This window comes from Neofelis nebulosa, chromosome 6, assembly GCF_028018385.1.
Source record: "Neofelis nebulosa isolate mNeoNeb1 chromosome 6, mNeoNeb1.pri, whole genome shotgun sequence".
In the NCBI taxonomy this organism is placed as follows: domain Eukaryota; kingdom Metazoa; phylum Chordata; class Mammalia; order Carnivora; family Felidae; genus Neofelis; species Neofelis nebulosa.
The window spans coordinates 101,942,694-101,966,585 of record NC_080787.1 but is presented as its reverse complement, the minus strand read 5'-3'; the positions used below and the strand labels follow the sequence as shown (position 1 = coordinate 101,966,585).

Here is a 23,892-nt window from a genome sequence, read left to right as displayed (position 1 = left end):
TTAAATTCTACATACAATATTTGTCTTTGACTTCTTTCACTTAGCATTATACTCTCCAGTTCCATCCATGTTGTTGCAAATGGCAGCATTTCATTCTTTTTTGTGGTTGAGTAATATTTCATTATATATATACATATATATAAATATAGATACATACATACACACACCACATCTTCTTTATCCATTTATCTGTGAATAGACATGGGTTGCTTCCATTATTATCATTATAAATAATACTCCAATAAACAGAGGGTTGCATGCATTTTTTCAAATTAGTGTTTTCATTTTCTTTGGGTAAATACCCAGTAGTGGAATTACTGGATCATATGGTAATTCTATTTTTAATTTTTTGAGGAAACGTCATACTGTTTTCCAGAGTGGTTATACCAATTGGTATCCCCACCAATAGTGCACAAAGGTTCCTCTTTCTCCACATCCTCACCAACACTTGTTATGTCTTGTCTTTTTGTTTTTAGCCATTATGACAGGGTGAAGTGATATCTCATTGTGGTTTTGATTTGCATTTCCCTAATAATGAGTGATGTTGAGCTTCTTTTCACGTGTCTGTTGGCCTTTTCCATGTCTTCTTTGGAAAAATGTCTGTTCAGGTCTTCTGCCCATTTTTAATTGGATTATTTGTGGGTTCTGTTTTTGTTTGTTTGTTTTTATTTTGGTGTTGTATTGTGCAAGTTCTTTGTATGTTTTGGATACTAACCCCTTACGGGATATTATCATTTGCAAATATTCTCCCATTCAGTACATTGCCTTGTTTTATTGATGGTTTCCTTTGTTATGCAAAAGCTTTTTATTTTGGTGTAGTCCCAATAGTTTAATTTTGTTTTTGTTTCCCTTGCCTAAGGAGACATATCTAGAAAAATGTTTCTACATCTGAGATCAGAGAAATTACTGCCCATGTTTTCTTCTAAGAGTCGTATGGTTTCAGGGCTCGCATTTAGGTCTCTGATCCATTTTGAGTTTACTTTTGTTTATGGTGAAAGAAAGTGGTCCAGTTTCATTCTTTTGCTTGTTGCTGTCCTGTTTTCCCAGCGCTGTTTGTTGAAGAAACTGTCTTTTCCCCATTGTATATATATTCTTGCCTTCTTTCCTATAGATTAACTGACAATCAATTGACCATGACCATTAACTGACCAATAAACCATTGGATTTATTTCTGGGCTCTCTGTTCTGTTCCATGGATCTATGTGTCTATCTTTATGCCAGTACCACATTTTTTTTATTCTACAGCCTTGGAGTATACCTTAAAATCTGGGATTTGATACCTCCAGCTTTGTTGTTCTTTGTCAAGATTGCTCTGGCTGTTCAGAGTCTTTTGTGGTTCTATACAAACTTTGGTAGTATTTGTTCTAGTTCTGTGGAAAATGTTGGTATTTTGATGGGAATTGCATTAAATCTGTACATTGTTTTGGGTAATATCAACATTTTCACAATATTGGTTCTTCCAATGCTAATACATAGTTAATACTTTTTTAAAAAGTAAGCTCTATGCCCAACATGGGGCTTGAACTCACAACCCTGAGATCAACAGTTGCATGCTCTATAGACTGAGCCAGCCAGGCGGCCCCCATAGTCAATACATTTTAATTTAATTACACTTCTGAAAAATACTGTACAACTTGAAAACATGAGAGTAGAATCCAAGAAGGATTGGAGAGGAAGAGAGAGTTGGATGCAAAGAATAAATTAAAGGGAAATTAAGACCAGAAATATCCTACTCTCACTCTTTTCACCCAGAGACCAGGTTGGAAGGAGGTTTTTCTCTGCAGAAAATAAGCCTGAAGAGGAAATGCACCACTTAGCCATTGGCAGGTAGAAGTGAGGATCAGTACCTAAAGCATCAAAAACATATCCCATTGGGAAAGGGGGTTTGTTCCATAAATGTGCTGGAAAAGCTCTTTTACTTCTTGGGGAAAATAATGCAGTTTACACTTGTGCCACACTAACAAATATAACTGGTATATAATTTGACCTCTAATTAGGGAGGGTCCTTTACACGTAAAGATAAGAGAAGAAATTTTTAACAGAAAGGATGATTTTAATTGCTTAAAAATTAAATACATCAAAAAAATAAAATTAAAATATAAACCACAAATTGGAAACAAAAGTTGAATTATGTATGAAAAAAATATATTAATGCATTAAAAGCTCTTAAAAATCAGTAAGAAAAATCAAAAGACAAAAATAGATAAGTTATAAATAAAATTGCTACCAAACGTGCAAGGTCAACTTCATAATAGTAGAAGAAAATTTTAAAGTGATAATTCTTCATGGATAGGTCAGGATATACTTCATATAAATTGATGTAAAATCACTGTTCTTCCAAATCTTTTTATTCAATACTTCTGCTTAGAACAAAAATAGTATTTACCATAGATCTCTAACAGAATGCTTTAATTGTATTTTTAAAGGATTATAAAAATCAGATATAAAAAATATTTTAAAATTTGTATATGTTTGAAATTTAGACTATATTAAACTGAGAAAATTAATGAACTACCTCTCAATTTCTTTTTAGTCAAATTATTTTATATTCTTAATATTTATGACATTTAAATTCTATTCCATGAGCAAAATTGCCAGAGTTAGTCTTAGTTCTATATTTAGGTGAATTTGTGGTTCATCATTGATATAAATAATTAATAGAAAGTTAAATTGAGAATAACTTAGAATTGTGTTCATGGAGTTTTAGTCAGGACACACACCCCTCCCCACACATACCCCACCCCCCAAAAAACCTAAGAGAAAAGAAAAGAAAAGAAACATCTTGCTGGTAACATTAAAAATGGGGAAATTGACAAGGGAAAACTGGGACAAGAGATAATCCCAAAATAAAGATGAAAACTACTAAAACTGTACAAAGTAAGTTTACCAACAAAAGAAAAGCAGTGTTCTTGTCACATTTGAGAAAATTAGACTTGGTATAAATAATGGCCACAAAAGAAAACTCACAGTGGTAGAGTCTATAATTTGACATGAATGATAAAATTTGATATGGACAAAAACATGACAGATGAATTGAGTCTTCATTGTAAGATATATGGGCAAAGAATTTATTTCAGTGAAAGTAACTTAAGAAAACTGAAAATTGAAAGAAATTAGATATGATGTAACTATACTGTATAGATGATTGATCGTAGAATTCAGTTGCTTTAGAAAATACCTTTTAGAGGGGAGGGGCCAAGATGGCGGAGCAGCATGAAAGTTCTCTGCTTCTTTCATCCCTGAACTGCAGCTGGATCAGCACCAAACCATTTTGCATACCTAGAAAATTGATCTGAGGATTAACCCAACAATCTGTGTAACTTGAGCCACAGAACTCAGCAGGTACATGGTACATAGAGGTGAACCAGCGGAGAGAAAAGCTGTGGAAGGTAGGGAGCTGGTTTTGCAGAGAGGGGACAGAAACACCCAAAGAGACCGAACAAGAAAGGGAGAAAGGAGAAAGGGTTTCAATACCATTAGGACTCTATAAACAGGGGAGAGCAGAGTCGGAAATTCCACAGCTAAATACCTGGCGGTGCCCTGGTGGTAAGGGTGAATCCCCAGGAGCAGGCAGTGAGATCTGAGGGGTTCATGGCCACATGGGGAAAAGTGGTTCCCCTGCGAGGAGGGCATTTGGTAGAGGCCTCACAGCCTACCTACAGGCAAAGGTTTCAGTGGGCCTGGAGAACAGCCATGTTTGCTGGTATTGGAACAAAGATGCCAGGGTGCAGTGAAATCTGGTACCAGCTGTGTGTTATGTTTTGCCATAATCTCTGAACATCTGCTGCCACACGATTGCACGAACTTTTTCTGGGACAAACAGGCACCCAGCCACAACCTCTGAACCCCCGCAGTAGTGAGACTTCACAAATGTTCCTGGGGGCAAGCCAGCATCCAGGCATTGCCTGGCAAGACCTCCCCTAGAGAGTCAGAGCAGGTCTAAGCTGAGGGGCTCTCAGAAGCAAGGAGTTTGGAAGCACAGTTCCATATGAGATATAATTCAGGAGGGAGGTGCTGCCTGGCAGGCTGACAACTTGGACACTGACAGTGTAGAAGCGGGGAGTCAATCGAAGCTGGAGACAAAGAAGGTGTGCTTAATTGCTGGTTGGTGAGAGCGCAGAGTTCTGGGGCCAGAGACTGGGAAGCTGGGTGATAACATTTTCACCCCTCCCCAGCATGCGCATAAACATGCCTGTGTGCCACAATGATCCATCCCAGTAAGCTAAGCAATGCCACCTAGTGGAGAATGGAGCCATTACACCAAGCCCTATCCAATTGCACCAACCACGCTCAGGCCCTAGAGGTCCACCAAAAGTCTCTCCGCCTACTTAGTATATAGACTATAAAGTGCTTCAGAATTGTTAGACTTCTAGGGAAATTGGATGTAATTTCATTTGGATTTCACTGTTTACTCTTCCACCTATTTTTTTTCTTTTTTTCTTATTCTTGGATACAGAAAGAAAAAAATTATTTTTCTTTTGTTTTTTTAATTTTTACTGTATTTTTTACTTTTTTGTAAATTTTTAATTCTATTTTACTGTCTTCAGTTTATTCTATTGTGTACATTTTTAAAATTTTTTACACATTTTCTTACTTTTTTCCTTTTTGTTCCCATTTTCTCTATTCTATCAAGCTGCTTTCAAACACCAGACCAAAACACACCAAGGATCTAGCTTCCTTTATTTTATTTGTGTTGTTTTTAATTTTTTAATTTTAATTTTATTCTTTTTTTTCCCCCAAAATGACAAAATGAAGGAGTTCACCCCAAAGAAAGAACAGAAAGAAATGACAGCCAGCGACTTAACACAGATAAAAGGAAGATGTCTGAACTAGAATTTAGAATCACAATAATAAGAATACTAGCTGGGGTTGAAAAAAAACATAGAATCCCTTTCTGCAGAGATAAAAGAAGTAAAATCTAATTAGGGCAAAATTAAAAATCCTATAACAGATGCAGACTTGAATGAATGCCACGGCAGCAAGGATGGATGAAGGAAAGAAGTGAATCAGCAGAAGATAATCTAGATTTTAAAATAGAAGACAAAATTTTGGAGAATAATGAAGCAGAAAAAGGGAAACTAAGACAAAATAGCATATAAGAATTAGAGAACTCAGTGACTCATTAAAAAGGAATAACATCCAAATCATAGTACTCCCAGAAGATGAAGAGAGAAAAAGGGGGAGAAGGTTTATGTGAGCAAATCATAGCAGAAAACTTTCCTAACCTGGGGAAAGACACAGACATCAAAATCCAAGAAGCACAGAGAATTCCCATTAGATTCAACAAAAACCGACCATGAACATGGCATATCATAGTCAAATTTACAAAATACACAGCTAAGGAAAGAATTATGAAAGCAGCAAGGGAAAAAAGTCCTTAACATATAAGGAAAGACTGATCAGGTTCACAACAGACCTATCCACAGACACTTGGCAGACCAGAAAGGAGTGGCAGAATATATTCAACGTGATGAATCAGAAAAATATGCAGCCAAGAATTCTTTATCCAGCAAGGCTGTCATTCAAAATAGAAGGAGAGATAAAGAGTTTCCCAGATAGACAAAAATTAAAGGAGTTTGTGACCATGAAACCAGTCCTGCAAGAAAATTTAAGGGGAACTCTCTGAGGGGAGAAAAGATGAAACAAAACAAAAAGAGACCAAAAGCAACAAAGACTAGAAAGGACCAGAGAACACCACCAGAAACTGTAACTCCACAGGCAATACAGTGGCAATAAATTCTTATATTTCAGTACTCGCTCTAAACGTCAGTGGACTAAACGCTCCAATCAAAAGATACAGGGCAACAGAATGGATAAGAAAACAAGATCCATCTATATGCTGTTTATAAGAGACCCACTTTAGATCTAAAGACACCTTCAGATTGAAAGTAAGGGGATGGAGAACCATCTGTCATCCTAATGGTCAACAAAAGAAAGCTGGATTAGCCATACTTCTTTCAGACAATCTAGACTTTAAAATAAAGACTGTATCAAGAGATGAAGAAGGGCATTCTATCATAATTAAGGGATATATCCACCAAGAAGATCTAACAATTATTAACATTCTGCTCCCAACGTGGAAGCACCCAAATATATAAATCAATTAATCACAAACATAAACTCATTGATAATAACACCATAATAGTAGGGGACTTCAACACCCCCACTTAGCAGCAACGGATAGATCATCTAAACAAAAAATCAACACGGAAACAATGGCTTTGAATGACACAGTGGATTGGATGGACTTAACAGTTATATTCAGAACATTTCATCCTAAGGCAGTGGAGTACACATTCTTCTTGAGTGCACATGGAACATTCTCCAGAATAGATCACATACTGGGACACAAATCAACCCTCAACAAGTACAAAAAGATCAAGATCTGCATATTTTCAGACCACAACATTGTGAAACTCAAAATCCACCACAGGAAAAAAATCTGGAAAGACAACAAATACTTGGAGATTAAAGAACATCCTACTAAAGAATAAATGGGTTTAGCAAGAAGTTAAAGAGGAAATTAAAAAGTACATAGAAGCCGATGAAAATGATAACACAACAGCCCAAAACCTCTGGGATTCAGCAAAGGTGGTAATAAGAGGGAAGTATATAGGAATCCAGGCCTTCCTAAAGAATGATGAAAGGGCTCAGATACACAACCTAATCTTACACCGTGAAGAGCTGGAAAAAAGAACAGCAAATAAAACCCAAAGCCAGAAGAAGATGGGAAATAATAAAGATTGGAGCAGAAATCAATGCTATCAAAATTTAAAAAATAAAAAATAAAAGAAATAGAACAGATCAGTGAAACCAGGAGCTGGTTCTTTGAAAGAATTAACAAAATTCATACACCCCTTAGCCAGTTTGATCAAAAAGCAATAGGAAAGGACCCAAATAAAATCAAAAATGAAAGAGGGGAGATCACAACCAATGCTGCAGAAATACAAAAAATAATAAGAGAATATTATGAGCAATTATATGCCAATAAGTTGAGCAATCTGGAAGAAATGGACAATTTCCTAGAAACATATAAACTATCAAAACTGAAATAGGAAGAAACAGAAAATTTGAACAGACCCATAACCAGTAAAGAAATTGAATTAGTAATCAAAAATCTCCCAAAAAACAAGAGTCCAGAGCTTGATGGCTTTTGGGGGGAATTCTACCAAACATTTGAAGAAGAGTTAACACCCATTCTTTTGATGCTTTTCCAAAAAATAGAAATGGAAAGAAAACTTCCAAACTCTTCCTATGAAGCCAGCATTACCTTGATTCCAAAACCAGACAGAGACCCCACTAAAAAGAACTACAGACCAATTTCCCTGACGAACATGGCTGCAAAAGTCCTCAACAAGATACTAGCCAACCGGATCCAACAATACATTAAAAGAATTATTCACCATGATAAAGTGCAATTTATACCTGGGATGCAGGGCTGTTTCAATATCCACAAATCAATCAATATGATACATCATGTTAATAAAAGAAAGGGCAAGAACCACATGATCCTCTCAATAGATGCAGAGAAAGCATTTGACAAAATGCTTGATAAAAACCCTCAAGAAAGTAGGGATAGAAGGATCATACCTCAAGATCATAAAAGCCATATATGAAAGACCCACCGCTAATATCATCCTCCATGGGGAAAAACTGAGAGCTTTTCCCCCCTAAGGTCAGGGGATGTCCACTCTCACCACTGTTATTCAACATAGTGTTGGAAGTCCTAGCTTCAGCCATCAGACAACACAAAGATACAAAAGGCATCCAAATCGGCAAGGAGGAAGTCAGACTTTCACTCTTTGCAGACAACATGATACTCTATCTGAAAAACCCAAAAGATTCCACCAAAAAACTGCTAGAACTGATCCATGAATTCAGCAAAGTCACAGGATATAAAATCAATGCACAGAAATTGGTTGCCTTTCTATACAACAATAATGAAGCAGCAGAAAGAGAAATCAAGGAATTGATCCCATTTACAACTGCATGAAAATCCATGAAATACCTAGGAATAACCTAACCAAAGAGGTGAAAAATCCATACACTGAAAACTATAGAAAGCTTATGAAAGAAATTGAAGAAGACACAAAGAAAAATGAAAAATATTCCATGCTCATGGATCAGAAGAACAAATATTGTTAAAATGTCAATACTACCCAAAGTAATCTACATATTCAATGCAATCCCTATCAAAATAACACCAGCATCCTTCACAGAGCTAGAACAAACCATCCTAAAATCTGTATGGAACCAGAAAAGACCCCGAATAGCCAAAGCAATCCTGAAAAAGAAAACCAAGTCTGGAGGCATCACAATTCTGGACTTCAAGATATATTACAAAGCTATAATCATCAAGACTGTATGGTACTGGCACAAAAACAGACACTGAGATCAATGGAACAGAATAGAGCACCCAGAGATGGACCCACAAACATATGGCCAATGAATCTCTGACAAAGCAGGAAAGAATATCCAATGGAATAAAGACAGTCTCTTCAGCAAATGGTGTTGAGAAAACTGGACAGCGACATGCAGAAGAATGAACCTGGACCATTTTCTTATCTTATACACAAAAAATAAACTCAAAATGTATGAAAGACCTCCAGTGTAAGACAGGAAGCCATCAAAATCCTCAAGGAGAAAGCAGGCAAAAAGATCATTGACCTCGGCCGCAGCAACTTCTTACTGAACATGTCTCCAGAGGCAAGGAAACTAAAGCAAAAATCTATCAAGATAAAAAGTTTCCATGAGGCAAAGGTAACAATCAGCACAACTAAAAGGCAAAGATGGAGAAGATATTTGCAAATGACATATCAGATAAAGGGTTAGTATCCAAAATTTATAAAGAACTTATCAAACTCAACACCCAGAAAACAATCCAGTGAATAAATGGGCGAAAGACATGAATAGACACTTCTCCAAAGAAGACATCCAGATGACTAACAGACCATGAAAAAATGTCCAACATCGCTCATCATCAGGGAAATACAAATCAAAACCACAATGAGATACCACCTCACACCTGACGGAATGGCTAAAATTAACAACTCAGGCAATGACAGATGTTGGTGAGGATGCAGAGAAAGGAGAACCCTTTTGCACTGCTGGTGGGAATGCAAACTGGTGCAGCCACTCTGGAAAACAATATGGAGGTTCCTCAAAAATTAGAAATAGAACTACCCTACGACCCAGCAATTACACTACCTAGGTATTTATCTGAAGGATACAGGTGTGCTGTTTTGAAGGGGCACATGCACCCCCATGTTTATAGCAGTGCTATCAACAAGAGCCAAAGTATGGAAATGTCCATCGATGGATGAATGGATAAAGAAGATGTGGTATATAAATACAATGGAATATTAGTGAATGAAAAGAATGAAATCTTGCTATTTACAACAACGGGGATGGAACTAGAGTGTATTATGGTAAGCGAAATTAGAGAAAGACAGCTATATGAGTTACTCATATGTGGAATTTAAGATACAAAACAGGGGCGCCTGGGTGGCGCAGTCGGTTAAGCGTCCGACTTCAGCTCAGGTCACGATCTCGCGGTCCGTGAGTTCGAGCCCCGCGTCAGGCTCTGGGCTGATGGCTCGGAGCCTGGAGCCTGTTTCCGATTCTGTGTCTCCCTCTCTCTCTGCCCCTCCCCCGTTCATGCTCTGTCTCTCTCTGTCCCAAAAATAAATTTAAAAAAACGTTGAAAAAAAAATTAAAAATAAAAAAAGATACAAAATAGATGAACATAAGAGAAGGGAAACAAAAGTAATATAAAAACAGGGAAGGGGAGGGGCGCCTGGGTGGCTCAGTCGGTTAAGCGTCCGACTTCAGCTCAGGTCACGATCTCACGGTCCGTGAGTTCGAGCCCCGCGTCGGGCTCTGGGCTGATGGCCCAGAGCCTGGAGCCTGCTTCCGATTCTGTGTCTCCCTCTCTCTCTGCTCCTCCCCCGTTCATGCTCTGTCTCTTTCTGTCTCAAAAATAAATAAACGTTAAAAAAAAAACAAAAACAGGGAAGGGGACAAAACATAAGAGACTCTTAAATATAGAGAACAAAGAGGGTTTCTGGAGGGGTTATGGGGGGTGTGTGGGCTAAATGGGCAATGGGCATTAAGGAGGATACTTGTTGGGATGAGCACTGGGTGTTATATGTAGGGGATGAATCAGTGGCTTCTACTCCTGTAATCATTATTGCACTTACGCTAACTAACTTGGATATAAATTAAAAATAAATAAATAAATAAATAGAAAAGGTTAAAAAATAAGTAAATATTATCAAAGGAAGCTGCCATGTATATTCAGAATGAATGAATAAATAAATAAATAAATATGGCTTTATCATTTATAAAAAATACCTTCTAGATGAAATGCATTTTTATTGCCATAATTCATAATAACTCAGAAAAACGGAAGTGAAAACATACTGAACCTATGGGATTGGAATGAATGCATAAATGCATATCGCAACATCTGCATGTTAACAGAGATCACAAAAGATTACTCAGCGGTCAAATCCATTGGAAGTAGCAGTTTCTACACAACATACAATCTTGTTGTATTAGAATTGTTGGCCTATAGGGAGGATATTTTAAGACCATATCTTGGAGACTTCCCCTCTGCCCTCACCTCTCACAGCCTGATGAATAGCCTAGTTTTTTTCAGCTTATTCTCTATGGTATGTTTACTGTTTTCATTTTCATAACTCTGTGATATCATCATTCATGGACTACTATGTGTGAAATTGCTGTCAACTTTCTCTGCTTCTAGCTTATCCCTGGGGCCTCCATATGCCTCTGCATTAAATATCAACTGATTAAATATCAGCTACATCTGTTGCAACCTAGCCCAAAGTCATTTTCTAGTACTCTCTCTTTATAGAATCCTCTTTTTAATTTATCTTCATTTGATTTCTTTTATTTTTTATTTTTTTGAGTTTATTTTAAAAGGTATTTAAAAGCCACCACTTTTGTTCCTGAAGTATTCAGATTTATTGATACAGATACAATAGGTCCCAGGAAATATTTTCAAATGAGCAAATATTCATCTTTCTGTACCTTCATTAAATCCAACTTTGTGAATTTTCTTCCCCTCAAAATTTTGAATTTCATATAAAAGCAGTGAAAGCATCTTGTGCCTTTTCATTACATATAGGACTGAAGTCACCATCCTTGATGTGGCCCATGAGGGTTTTCATTGCCCAGGTGCTGTCTGTTCTTTGTCTCATCTCCATATTTCCCCTTAGTCTGTGTTCCTACTTAGTTCACTGGCTTTGAACTGTTTTTGTTCCCTCTTTGATTCACTGTAGCCCCTCCTATCTCAGAGCTTTACTCATGTCTCTCAGTTTGCAAGGAATGTTCTTCCCTTCTCCCCCACCCCCACCCCTCATGCTATATTAACTTAATCTACTAATCCTTTACATTTCAGTATAAATGTCAATTATGCTGGAAAGTGGAATATATGACATATAATGTGACTTTAAACCCTGCTGCCTTATTGTCTGGCTCATCCTCCCAGGCCATTATTTACTGGCAATATAATCCTAAATAACTTATTTGACTTCTCTCTGAGCCCCAATTTCTTTATCCGTAAATGGGGGCAAATCACTCTGATTCATATGATACTGTGATTATTAAATGAGAAAATGAGATACACTGTGTAAAGTACACAACATAGTACAGGGCCTGATTACCATTGGTGAGTTACTCAATAAATGTTAGATAAAATTACTTCCAGCCCACCACCTGCTCCCAATTCTCTGATACACACACACACACACCACTACCAAAATGTCTAGGCCAACTTCTTTTATTATATAGAGACATCTGACCATATACCTCTTATTCCTGACATTTACAACTTATCACAATTGTGAGTTTAAATTGTTGATCAGTTAATGTCGGTCTCCCTTCCCTTCATTAGATTATAAACTCTATAACCCATAGTAAACCCATAATAAATATTTGTTGAGTGGTTAAACAAATGAATGAACTAGAAACATATCCTGTCTCCTCTCAAAACAGCATACATAATACTAATGTTTCCTATAGGATAGTCTTGCATTCAGCCTCTAGATCACCAATTCAGTACCAATGGCTAGAGAATAATCTAGTACAAGTACCTTATATAAAACTGATTTGTCCCTAAAAATTGTTTTCAAGTGTTTCAGAATGTTTGAGTAAACATTTAAAAAGTATTAAATAAAGAAGATCCTTGCTTTCAATAACATCGGAAAAGACTTACACTAAAAATATAATGTACAAATGCAATGTAAAATGCCCATTTGTTTTTTTTAAAATTTTTTTTAACGTTTTATTTATTTTTGAGACAGAGAGAGACAGAGCATGAACGGGGGAGGGGCAGAGAGAGAGGGAGACACAGAATCGGAAGCAGGCTCCAGGCTCTGGGCCATCAGCCCAGAGCCCGACGCGGGGCTCGAACTCACGGACCGCGAGATCGTGACCTGAGCTGAAGTGACCTGAGCTGAAGTCGGACGCTTAACCGACTGAGCCACCCAGGCGCCCCTGTAAAATGCCCATTTGTACAATGAAGCCTAGCTAGACTATTTTAAGCAATTTTTTTTATTTCAACTATGTAAAAATAAGCATAAGAAAAAACTAGAAGTATATCATATTAACAATGACTTTTTATCTCTGAGTGGTAGAATTGTGATCAATTAAAATTGATCTGTATCTATAAGGACATCCTATGTTTATAAAATATTTTCTCACAGCAAAACTTTTATATTAACAAAACTTATCTTTAAAACTTTAAGTATTTCTAAACTTTATAGGGGGATACTGTACTTTTTGTTCGTTGATTTATTCAACAAGTATATACTGAGCAGCTGCTAAGTCCCAAGCACTATCCTGGGCCAAAGGGATGAGGCAAAAATCAATAGCCAAAAATCCCTGTCTTAATGGAATTTCCATTTTGAGATATTACAGCTATCTGTGTGACTTTGGTTTGAAACTCCTCTTCCACATCTTTCCTCGAAACTATTGATATCACATTAAAAAGAAATGTCACAGAAAAAAAGAAAACCAGTAGCTATGATTTCCAGACTCTGCAATTTTACTGTTCTTCTAATGTTTTTCATACCTTAGATTCCTATCTTTGACAGAATAGTCCAGCACAAAGGTGATAAGGGGGACCCGATTTAAACATTCTGTAAAGGGTTACATTTTTTTTTTCTTTCAGAGTCAGTTCACATGGTGTTACTCAATACACAATGTTGCCGCTTATCGTACTCCCTTAATGTTAAAATAATCAGCTGACTTGTTACATTATCACTAAAGTTGGCACCATTATAGTCTGACTCATTTCAAGTGTTCAGTAAATAACTTTTAAATCTTTCTAATTCTCTTTGAAACTTTATGAAACCCTGATATTTTGTAAAACCAACTCTAAAGCTCCTCATCCAAAAGAATTGTTAAACCACTGTGAAACTAATCTCTAAAATGAGTTTTTCTGTGTCTTAACAGGTTTCCTGTTTGTTCCAGAAGTTAGTTTGTATATCAGTTATTTAGGACTGCCGCTTATATGTCTGTGTATAAGCAGTATTAATACTTGGTGATTAGCTTCAAGGATCAGCTCACACAAAAAACATTCAGCCCATTCTTATTTGCTGTTATGCTGATTGAACAATTTTTACCATAATAAACTACCGCTTCTAACAATATTCCTATGGTAATGTGTATTTTAAGCACCACATATCCCCTACCTAAGCAGTAGAAGCTTGATGTTTTTTCCTTCTTGTCTCCTCATTCTCAACTGGGATCCAGAGACTGGAAAGGGAGGCTAGTAGTGGGTAATTATTTGTTGGCACTAGTACTTTATTAATTCTGCATGCTTACTAAGAAAAGATAGGTCTCTTGGAAAGTTGCCCTTCCTGTGGTCAAACTGGAAAACAGAACATTTGCCATTAGGCTTAGAGAAGTTGGTTAAGGATTGTGTAAGTCTGGTGTTATGATCTGGATAATGGGAGGTAACTTCTGCTTGTCCGTTTGTATAGATAGGTTTTGTGAAAGTTGGAGATTGATTGGGTGTTTATTTCTTTTAGGAAGCTAATTTCACCAAATTTTTAGACCATTCCAAATAACTTTATTCCTCTTGCAATAATTTGTATATATTTTAAGTCTACTTTTAATGTATGTTTCTTTCCTTAGCCGAATAGTAACTCTGTAACCCACTGTAAGTTGAAATGTTTTTTTTTCAATGATAAAAAAAAAATCCATGTCTTTTCTAAGCTTGGAATGTGTTTACTGCTACCTAGTAGGTGCTGTTGCAGATAGACACCACCTTTAAAGTTTTATGTAAGGGGTGCCTGGGTGGCTCAGTCGGTTGAGCATCCGACTTCGACTTAGGTCATGATCTCAGTGTTCATGAGTTTGAGCCCTGTGTTGGGCTCTGTGCTGACAGCTCAGAGCCTGGAGCCTGCTTCGGATTCTGTGCCTCCCTTTCTCTCTGCTCTTCCCCTGCTTGCACTCTGTCTCTCCCTCTCTCAAAAATAAATAAACATTAAAAAATGTTTTCAAAAAGTTTTACATAAGTTAACTTCCTTTCAGTTCTATGTTATTAAAGTATATACATTAATATAATATATAATTTACTTCAGTATGATAGATGTGATATATCAGTAGATACTATTATGAAATATATTAATATAAATAATAAATATCTTCGGTCTTCTTTTTTGGATACCACTTTTCCCTCTTCTGATGTGCCAAGATATTTTCCAGGTCTTATAGAGATTGAATGAATGAATGAATGAATGATAGACATATATACATACATTCTACAAATGTTTGTTGAAAGTAAGCTTTGTGCAAAAAGTATGCTAAGCAAAAGGAATAGAAATTCTATATCCCACCCCTGTCCTCAAGAGATAAGGGCTGTTTAGTAGAGGAAATAGAGAAGTAAACAGTTAAAATGTTTTAAGTACTTGCCCTCTCACTCTTTACAGGCTCAATTTCATAAATTGGAATATGATTACAGCCTGAGGTCAATGGCTATATATTAGTGAAGTAAATATTTGACAAGCCATGACTTGAATCTCTTGCCTTGACTTTATTACATGTAAATTTTGAATTATGCAACCAGTGATTTGGGTTCTATTTTGTATTTGCAGAGTTTGTCATTCGTAATAATTAATACCCCTCTTATAGAACACTCCTGTTTATATCTCAACAAATGCAAATTTCCTTCATTTGCCCTACAACCTTTTTGGTACACTTAGAAGTAGATTTCCTTTTCATTGATGGTACTACTTTTTAGTGTTTTAAATTAAAATATATCTTACCTTGTGAAGCTTTTAAGTTTCTCCCAGATGAAGTGCTGTTGTCTAACATGTTTGGAATCCTGCTACTGCCACTCTTATGCCAGCTGTGCTGTCCTTTCCAGTATGATTTTCTCTTGCACCTTGTAGTGAAATCTGTATATCCTCTTTTCACCTAGAATAAATACAACATACCTTCCTGGAATTTAGAATGGGATGGGCTTTGGAGGGAGAAAAGAAGGGCAGGTCTGGTGATGAGATAGATAATTCAACTGGTAAGTAATTAAAAACATTATTTTGTGTTAAAAAATAAGCATGCCTATATTAAAGACTGAGATAACAAAATTTGATATAAATAATTGTCCTACTTGTGGCCAGTTACTCTTGAGTCAATCACCACTTTATCGCCCGTGGAAGGAGCTCTCTCCCCTCAGAGATTAAGATGCCTCTGCGGAAAATTTTGACAGGCCCTTCCTACTGGATCTTACAAATATGTTTGTGTTAAAGGGAGAGACTAGAGAAGGTGGCCGCCTTTCAGAGCATAACCTTATTTCCTTGGTAGTTGCTATATTGTAACAGCAGCCCTTGAGAAGTAGTCTTAACTGCTTTGGTGACTAAACCCAGTGAAGCAATACTGACGGTATAGATCTCAAGGTAAATAGGCAAGGTCATTGGAGGAATGTTTCAGGAAGGTGGATCCTCAAATCATTCATCTGTGATAAACTGCCTACAACACCTATTAGGAGAGCCATTTGGGGGTGGTTAATGTTTATTTAAGTCTTTTTAAAAGACAAAAGCTTACAGGGGGTTATTTATGAAGGACACTTTTCTTACCACTGTTTCACTGAATGTTAATAGGAGCAAAAATGTTACATTAGATTTTTTAAATCTTGTGAATGTAACATTTTCTACTTCCTGTGTTCCAGTGTGTGAATTATTGGATGTTTAGGAATTGGTCATTCTTTAAAAACAAATAATGGGATACATTTTTTTCAATCTATACAGATTCAAAAGCAAATTCTTATTTCTGTTGAGTTCTCTACATCATGCTTCACATTAACTTGTTTATTTAAGGAACATTTTTCTTATCTACCCTGCGCACTGGGGGAACAGATAAGACAAAAGCCTAACCCTTGAGGAGCTCACAGAGGGCAAGATAGACAGGTAAATAGACAGTTGTAATACATAGCAATAAGTCCTCTGAAGGAATGTTCTACTGTGGGCTTTGAATGGTTGGAATAAGGGAACACAGAAAGTGAATGCCAGGAAAGACTGTAGAAGGGTAAAAGCCTCAACTGGCTCCTAAAGCCTGAGTGAGGAGTAGCCAGTTAAAGAGGTAGAAGATAAGGGGCTCCAGTCAGAGAGATCAGCATGCACAAAAGCACAGGATTGTGAGAGTTGCCATGTCTGAGAAACTGTAGGTTGTACTCAGTATGAATGGAGAGGCAGGCAGAGACAAGATCTAGATGGGAATTGTGTGCCATATGAAGAATCTGGATGTTATTTTGAAAGTTAAGGGGAGCCTATGAAGAACTGCAATATCATAGATCTGCAATTTAGAAAGATTGTGAAGAAAAGAGGCTGCTGTTATAATCCAGGAGAGACACAGACAGGGACCCCACTGATGGGGTTCAGGTTGAGGGTAAGAGAGTAGATTTGACAGTTTTTCAGTTGTGGAGTATTTAGAACTTGGCAAGAGATTAGTAAAGGAGACCTCGAGGCCTAGATAAGGACTTGGAGGTTTTTGCAACTGGACAACCAGATGTACAATGACGCCTTCATGGAGAGAATAAAACAAATAATACTGTAGCGGCATGAGTGGGAGAAAGGTGATGAGTTTGGCATTTAATATGTTAGATTTCAGATGGCTGTGGGATAGCAAGGTGAAATATATTAGGTAGCTAGAAAAGTGGGTCTCAAATTCAGGAGAAAGGACTAAGATGTAATTATAGCCTTGATCAGCATTCATTGTTGAAGTTATGCAAGAGTGAGATCACCAGGGACAAGATACACAATAAGGCGGCTGAGGATAGATGTAACACATCTATTATAACATCTATTACAAGAAAACAGTGGAGGAAAAAGAATCCATAAAGGAGATTGATATTGAGTAGCAAGAAACAGAGGATGAAACTTGAAAGAGGATCTTTCAGGATAGTAAGGGAGGAGAGACTTTAGAAAAAATTGGTCAACATTGTCAATTGTGAAAGAAATGAAGTAAGACAAGACCTTTATGGTATCAGTTCTTGGGATGGAAGTAAAAGAAAGAAACAATGGGGCAGTATCTGAAAGACCCAAGAAGAGGAAAACCCTAAACTAGCCAACAGATATTTATTGGAAAATACAGCTGGCCAAGCTGCAAACACTGGCTGATACTGGGAGGAATTTTGCTCATTCCAAAAACAGGTAAGTGCAAAATATCCACCATAAGAACCAAAAAGGCTGGAGTGGTAAAGCTTTTATGAACTCTTAAAACCCACATTTCTGTGGCCTCTTTCTAGGACAGGGTCTTATTATTAAGGAACAGTTGCTGGGGGTGGAATAGAAATGAGTAGAATAGGAGCAATATAGTTGAAAGGAAAAGAAAGTCTATGGCAGAAGAGAATGGAGCCCAAACACTTGCTGAAAGCAAACTGCTTTAGTTTTGAACACTACACAAAAACAACAGAGGAGAGAATTCTGTGAAGTTAGAAAATCTATGCTGACCCAATCTCATTCAAAAAGTTCAAGAAAGCAAATTTCATATAAAAATGAGCAATATGCTATTATAAGAAAAAAATAAAAATTGAATAATACCTACAGAAAATGAAAGCATGTTTGAAAGACTAGTCAAATACTGTAACCTATTTTAAATAAGTTAAAAGACATTAAGAAAATGATTTAACAAATGAAAGAACAACAAAAATCAGAATTAGAGAAACTCAGAAGTGAGGTAACATAACTGCAAATAATTGGAAGTAAAAGAAAAATAATAACAAGAAATGAATTAAACTAGAAGGAACACAAGTCCAAATAAATAATGCCATAAGAAAAATTGAAGAAAGAAAAGCAGAAACCTTTAAGAATAGAAAAGAAGGGTGCCTGGGTGGCTCAGTTGGTTAAGTGTCTATCTGTCTCTTGATTTTGGCTCAGGTCATGATCTCATGGTTTGTGAGATCAAGCCCCGTGTCAGGCTCTGCACTGACAGCATGGAGCCTGCTTGGGATTCTGTCCCTCCTCCACTCATTCTATCTCTCTCAAAATAAGTAAATAAACTTTGTGTTTTTTTTTTTAAAGGCTAGAGGGGCACCTAGGTGGCTCAGTTGGTTAAGTGTCCAGCTATGACGCAGGTCATGATCTCACAGTTGGTGAGTTCGAGCCCCACATCAGGCTCTGCATTGACAGCGAGGAGCCTGCTTCAGATTCTGTGTCTCTCTCTCTCTCTCTCTGCCCCTCCCTGGCTCACACTCTGTTTCAAAAAGTGAATAAAACATTAAAACTCTTTTTTTTTTTTTTAAATTTTTTTGTTTTAACGTTTTATTTATTTTTGAGACAGAGAGAGACAGAGCATGAACAGGGGAGGGTCAGAGAGAGGGAGACACAGAATCGGAAACAGGCTCCAGGCTCCCAGCTTAACCGACTGAGCCACCCAGGCGCCCCAAAACTCTTTTTAAAATAATAAGAAAAGGATAGACAAGAAATGGCAAGGGGTGCCTGCATGGCTCAGTCGGTTAGGCATCTGACGTCAGCTCAGGTCATGATGTCACGGTCTGTGGGTTCAAGCCTCATGTCAGGCTCTGTGCTGACAGCTCAGAGGCTGGAGGCTGCTTCAGATTCTGTGTCTCCCTCTCTCTCTGCCCCTCCCCGCCTCATGTTCTGTCTCTGTCTCTGAAAAATGAATAAACCTTAAAAAAATTGTTTTAAAGAAAAATGGCAAAAAAATGGAAAGGATTTGTGAGAAGTGACATATTAAGGATAGGCAGAGAATATCCAACATACAGATGAATAGAAAGCAATGAAGAAAAAATTAGATCAAGTGAACAGAACGAATGCTAAAAAACTGCAGTTCAAGAAAACTTTGTGACATCAAAAAAACTGTATGTTTAAAGAATATACTGTGTGGCCTAAAAACGTTGACCCAGAACAACCATTACCAAGACATAGTCATACTAAGGGAAAATTAGATCAGCTTTAGATTTTTCAATAGCAACACCAAAAGAAAACAGAGCAACATTTTTAAGATACTTAAAGTGTGAGCCAAGAATTTTCTAAGTTTTAGGTAAAAACAATTAAGTTATCAATATGTATGAGCTCAGAGAATTTATTTCCTATGAACACTTCTGTAGAATCTACTTAAGAATGAGCTTTAGACTACCAAAATGACTAGAGAGACATCAACTAGGTGTGCGTTTTTGCTAGTAGAGTGTCATTCATTGATTTGAGGCCCTCTTAGCAGACAAAGCAAGGAAATATATATGTACAAACCAATATATATGCATATATCTTTAAATATTGTATATGTAACCATCTCTATGTAAGCTAAGCATGACTCTGAATGATATCTCTAACTCTGTTACCACAAGGATCATTTTATATTCCTCCTCTTACTTATCTGTAAATTCCCACTCCAACAGGAGATATCTGGCTCATACCATCCACCATCCACTTACTTGCTTTCATCATAAATGTATAGCAGTATAGAATTGTTAACCCATATGCCCATGAGAAACAACTTCATCAATGAGAGCATAGTTCTTACATGCATTTCCTTTTGTTTTAGTCTTACAGACTCTACTCACTTTCAAAGTTGCTTAGGTCAACACATTTTTCCTCTACCCCTGTCAGTAAAATTGTTTCATGCATTTGTTAATTCAGTTAGGTTATCTTTTCACAGTCTGCATTGCTTCCTGGGATTCCCCCAACCTTCTAAATGTTTTTTTTTTTTTAATTTGTGTTAAGTTTTACTTCTGTGCTGTAAAGTTCTTTGAGTTTTCCCAAATGCATAATGTTGTATATATCTATCATATCAGGACTGTACAGAATAATTTCACCACCTAAGAAATTCCCTGTACTTCAACCTATTCAACCCTCCCATCTTCCTCCAAACTTGTGGCAGCCACTGATCTTTGTACTATCTCTATGGTTTTGCCTTTTCTAGAATGCCACATAAGTAGAATCATACATGTAGTAGGTAGCCATTTCATACTGGTTCTTTTCAGTTGGCAATTCACATTTAAGGTTCATCCATGCCCTTTTATGACTGGATAGCTTCTTTCTTTTTATCACTTAATATTCCATTGGTATTTGTATCATAGTTTGTTTATTCATTCACTATTGAAGGACATTTTGGTTGCTTCCAGTGTTTGGCAATTAAGGATAAAGCTGCTATAAACATTCATGCGCAGGTTTTCAGAATAGTTGCGTAAAAGCATATGAACATGATTACTGGATTGTATAGCTAGATTATTTTTAGCTTTGTAAGAAATTAGGAAACTGTCTTCCAAAGTAGCTGTACATTTTGCATTCCCCTAACAATGAATGAGAATTCTTATTTCTACATCCTCACCAGCATTTGTCAATTTTTTAAATTTTTAGTTTTTCTAATAGATATTTGATGATACTTCATTGTCATTTTAATTTGTAATTCTCTAATGACAAATGATTTTTTTTCACATGCTTTTTGCCATGTCTATATTTTCCTTGGTAAGGTATATGTTTATGTATTCTGTCCACTTTTTAATTGGGTTGTTTTATTGTTGAGGGTTAAAAGGTTTTTTAAAATATATTTTACATACAAATCTTTTCTCAAATAAGTGATTTGCAGATATTTTCTACCATTCTGTGGCTTGTCTTTTCATAAGTTTCTGCCACAAAACAGAAGGTTTTAATTTTAATAAAGACCAACTTATCAATTTTTTTAATACGTTATACTTTTGGTGTTGTATCTAAAAAGTCATCGCCAAGTTAAAAGTCATCTAGATATTATGTTTTCTTACAAAAATTTTTATGGCTGTCTGTGTTACATTTAGGTCTGTGATCCTAAATTTAAAAACAAGAATATTTTGAGTTAATTTTTCTGAGAGCTGTAAGGTCTGTGTCTAAGTTCTTTTTTCTTCTTTCTTTTTTTTTTTTCTTTTTAGCATGCAGATGTCCAATTGTTCCAGCATCATTTGTTGAAAATATTATCCTTATTACCTTTGATCCTTTGTCAATCAGTGATCAGTTGACTATTTGTATGGGTCTATTTCTGAGTTCTCTGCTGTGTTCCATGGAAATATGTGTCTATTCTTTTACTAATACCATGCTGTCTTGATTACTGTAGCTTTATAGTAAGTCTTAAACTCAGGTAGTGTGACTGTTCTTCACCATTCTTTTGGCTATTCTAGGTCTTTTGCCTTTTTTATATAAACTTTAGAATCAGTTTATTTATTTTTTTAATGTTTATTAATTTTTGACAGAGCATGAGCGGGGGAGGGACAGAGAGAGAGGGAGACACAGAATCCGAAGCAGGCTCCAGGCTCTGAGTTGTCAGCACAGAGCCTGACACGGGGCTCGAACTCACAGACCGCGAGATTATGACCTGAGCCGAAGGCGGATGCTCAACCAACTGAGCCACCCAGGTGCCCCAGAATCAGTTTGTTTATATCTACAAAACAGCTTGCCAGGATTTTTATTGGATCCTATATTGAATCTTCTAATCCATGAACATGGAGTATTTCTCCATTTATTTAGATTTTTTTTTTTTTAATCAGAATTTTTTGTAGTTTTAAGCGTATAGATCCCATATGTATTTTGTTAGATTTATACCTAAGTATTTTATTTTTTCCTGTGCTGGTGTAATTTTTTTTATTTCAAATTTCAGTAGTTTATTGCTGGTATATAGGAAAGCAATTGACTTTTGTATATTAACCTTATGTCCTGCAACCTTGCTGACCTTTAATGATGGAATGACCACTCCTTCTTGTGTAGCTCTAAAAGTGCTCCTTCGCTGGGCCACAGTGGCTATGGTCACTTTGGATCCCTGGCTGCTTCTGTCGTCCCATCTCACACATGGGTCTGTGGGATGGTAAAGCGAGCCTAGGGCCAGTAAAAGCCTAGAGCCCGGACATGACCTTCTACGAGGCCTGGCTGCTGGACTTTGCCATGAGAAGTAATACTTTCCTGCCTTGGCCCCTGAATCTGGAGCATTAAGCTCAACTGCCTCAGCATGGTGACTGGTTTCAGCAGCTGCATTTCTGTTTTGAGCTTAGCCATCCATATACCACCATGGGGGCAAGGACTGCGGATGCTTTCATTAAAGTTACCTGAGACTTAAACAAAAAAAAAAAAAATTATTCTAAGAGGATTTTTTTTTGTAGATTCCTTGTGATTTTCTGTATAGACAATCATGGCATCTGCAAATAGGAACAGTTTTATTTTTTCCTTTATGATATTTATGCCTTTTATTTCATTTATTTCTTACATTATCATATTGACTAGAATGTCTAGTACTATGCTAAGTAGGAGTGATGACAGTAGATATACTTGCCTTGTTTCCAGTCTTAGGGGAAAGATAGTCTTTCGTCACTAAGTATAAAACAGCTGTAGGTTCATCTTGCTTAAATATCCCATTTTAGTTGGTTTTGTCTAAAATTTCTCCAGAAAGGGAAAGAGCAGGCACTGCTTCCCCTCCATGGTGGAAGTAGAAATCCAGGGTCCCCAGTTGGCCTCCATCAACACCCAAGCAGAGGGCCAAGGGGACCTCTTTCTTACTCGTGGGAAAAGGTACAAGTTCCAGCTCTCTACCAGATCTCCAATGATACCTTCCTGGCTGGAAACAGTAGGATTGCCTTGTTACTGCTCCCATGGCACAACAAGGTAGGGGTAACCTCATGACCACTGGGCTATGTTGAGAGTCCTGACTTTCCTCTAGGCCTCCTCTGACCCTACCCTAGCAGAGAAGGAGGGATGTTCATTTCTTGTGGTGTGAATGGATATCTAGGTTCCCCATGAGGTCTCCTCTGCTGACATTGCCAGTTGTGGGATATAGTGAGGAGCATTACTGTTCAGTGGGGATGAAAATTCCAGTTTTTTTTTTTGAAAACTCGACATTCTCTGACAGTATCCTGGCAGGGGATACCTTGTTACAGCCTGGTGAGGGTAAAAGACTAATCTTCCCACTTAGTCTTTGCTGGTGTGAGTAGGAGTTAGGCCATAGTTTTGTTACTGTTGTTGTGGTGGTGGTGGTGGTGGTGGTGGTGTTAGTGTTTACAGTAGAGTGGCTACTGTTTAAAAACCTTCTGTCTTGGGGCGCCTGGGTGGCTCAGTCGGTTAAGCGGCCGACTTCGGCTCAGGTCATGATCTCACGGTCCGTGAGTTTGAGCCCCGCGTGGGGCTCTGTGCTGACAGCTCGGAGCCTGGAGCCTGTTTCGGATTCTGTGTCTCCTTCTCTCTGACCCTCCCCCGTTCATGCTCTGTCTCTGTCTGTCTCAAAAATAAATAAACGTTAAAAAAAATTAAAAAAAAATATTTAAAATAAATAAATAAATAAATAAATAAATAAATAAAAAATAAACCTTCTGTCTTTGCTAGGGTGTCTGTTTCCTTATCCTTTGGCTAGAGAGAATAGGCTTTTATATTTCTCGTGTATAATAATTGATCT

General features: G+C 37.0%; 1 protein-coding gene and 1 long non-coding RNA gene across 2 annotated transcripts in view; one reads left to right on the top strand and one right to left on the bottom strand.

Annotated features, from left to right (window-relative positions):
- Positions 1-23,892, top strand: part of SESN1 (sestrin 1) — a 118,432-nt gene that overhangs the window by 35,688 nt on the left and 58,852 nt on the right. The gene's annotated exons all lie outside the window — the stretch shown is intronic.
- LOC131514667 (uncharacterized) overlaps positions 1-23,892 on the bottom strand; it is a 35,467-nt gene that overhangs the window by 2,640 nt on the left and 8,935 nt on the right. Inside the window, exon 2 of the long non-coding RNA XR_009263198.1 lies at positions 15,297-15,447. This is a non-coding gene — a long non-coding RNA (uncharacterized LOC131514667). The remainder of the gene's footprint in view (positions 1-15,296; positions 15,448-23,892) is intronic.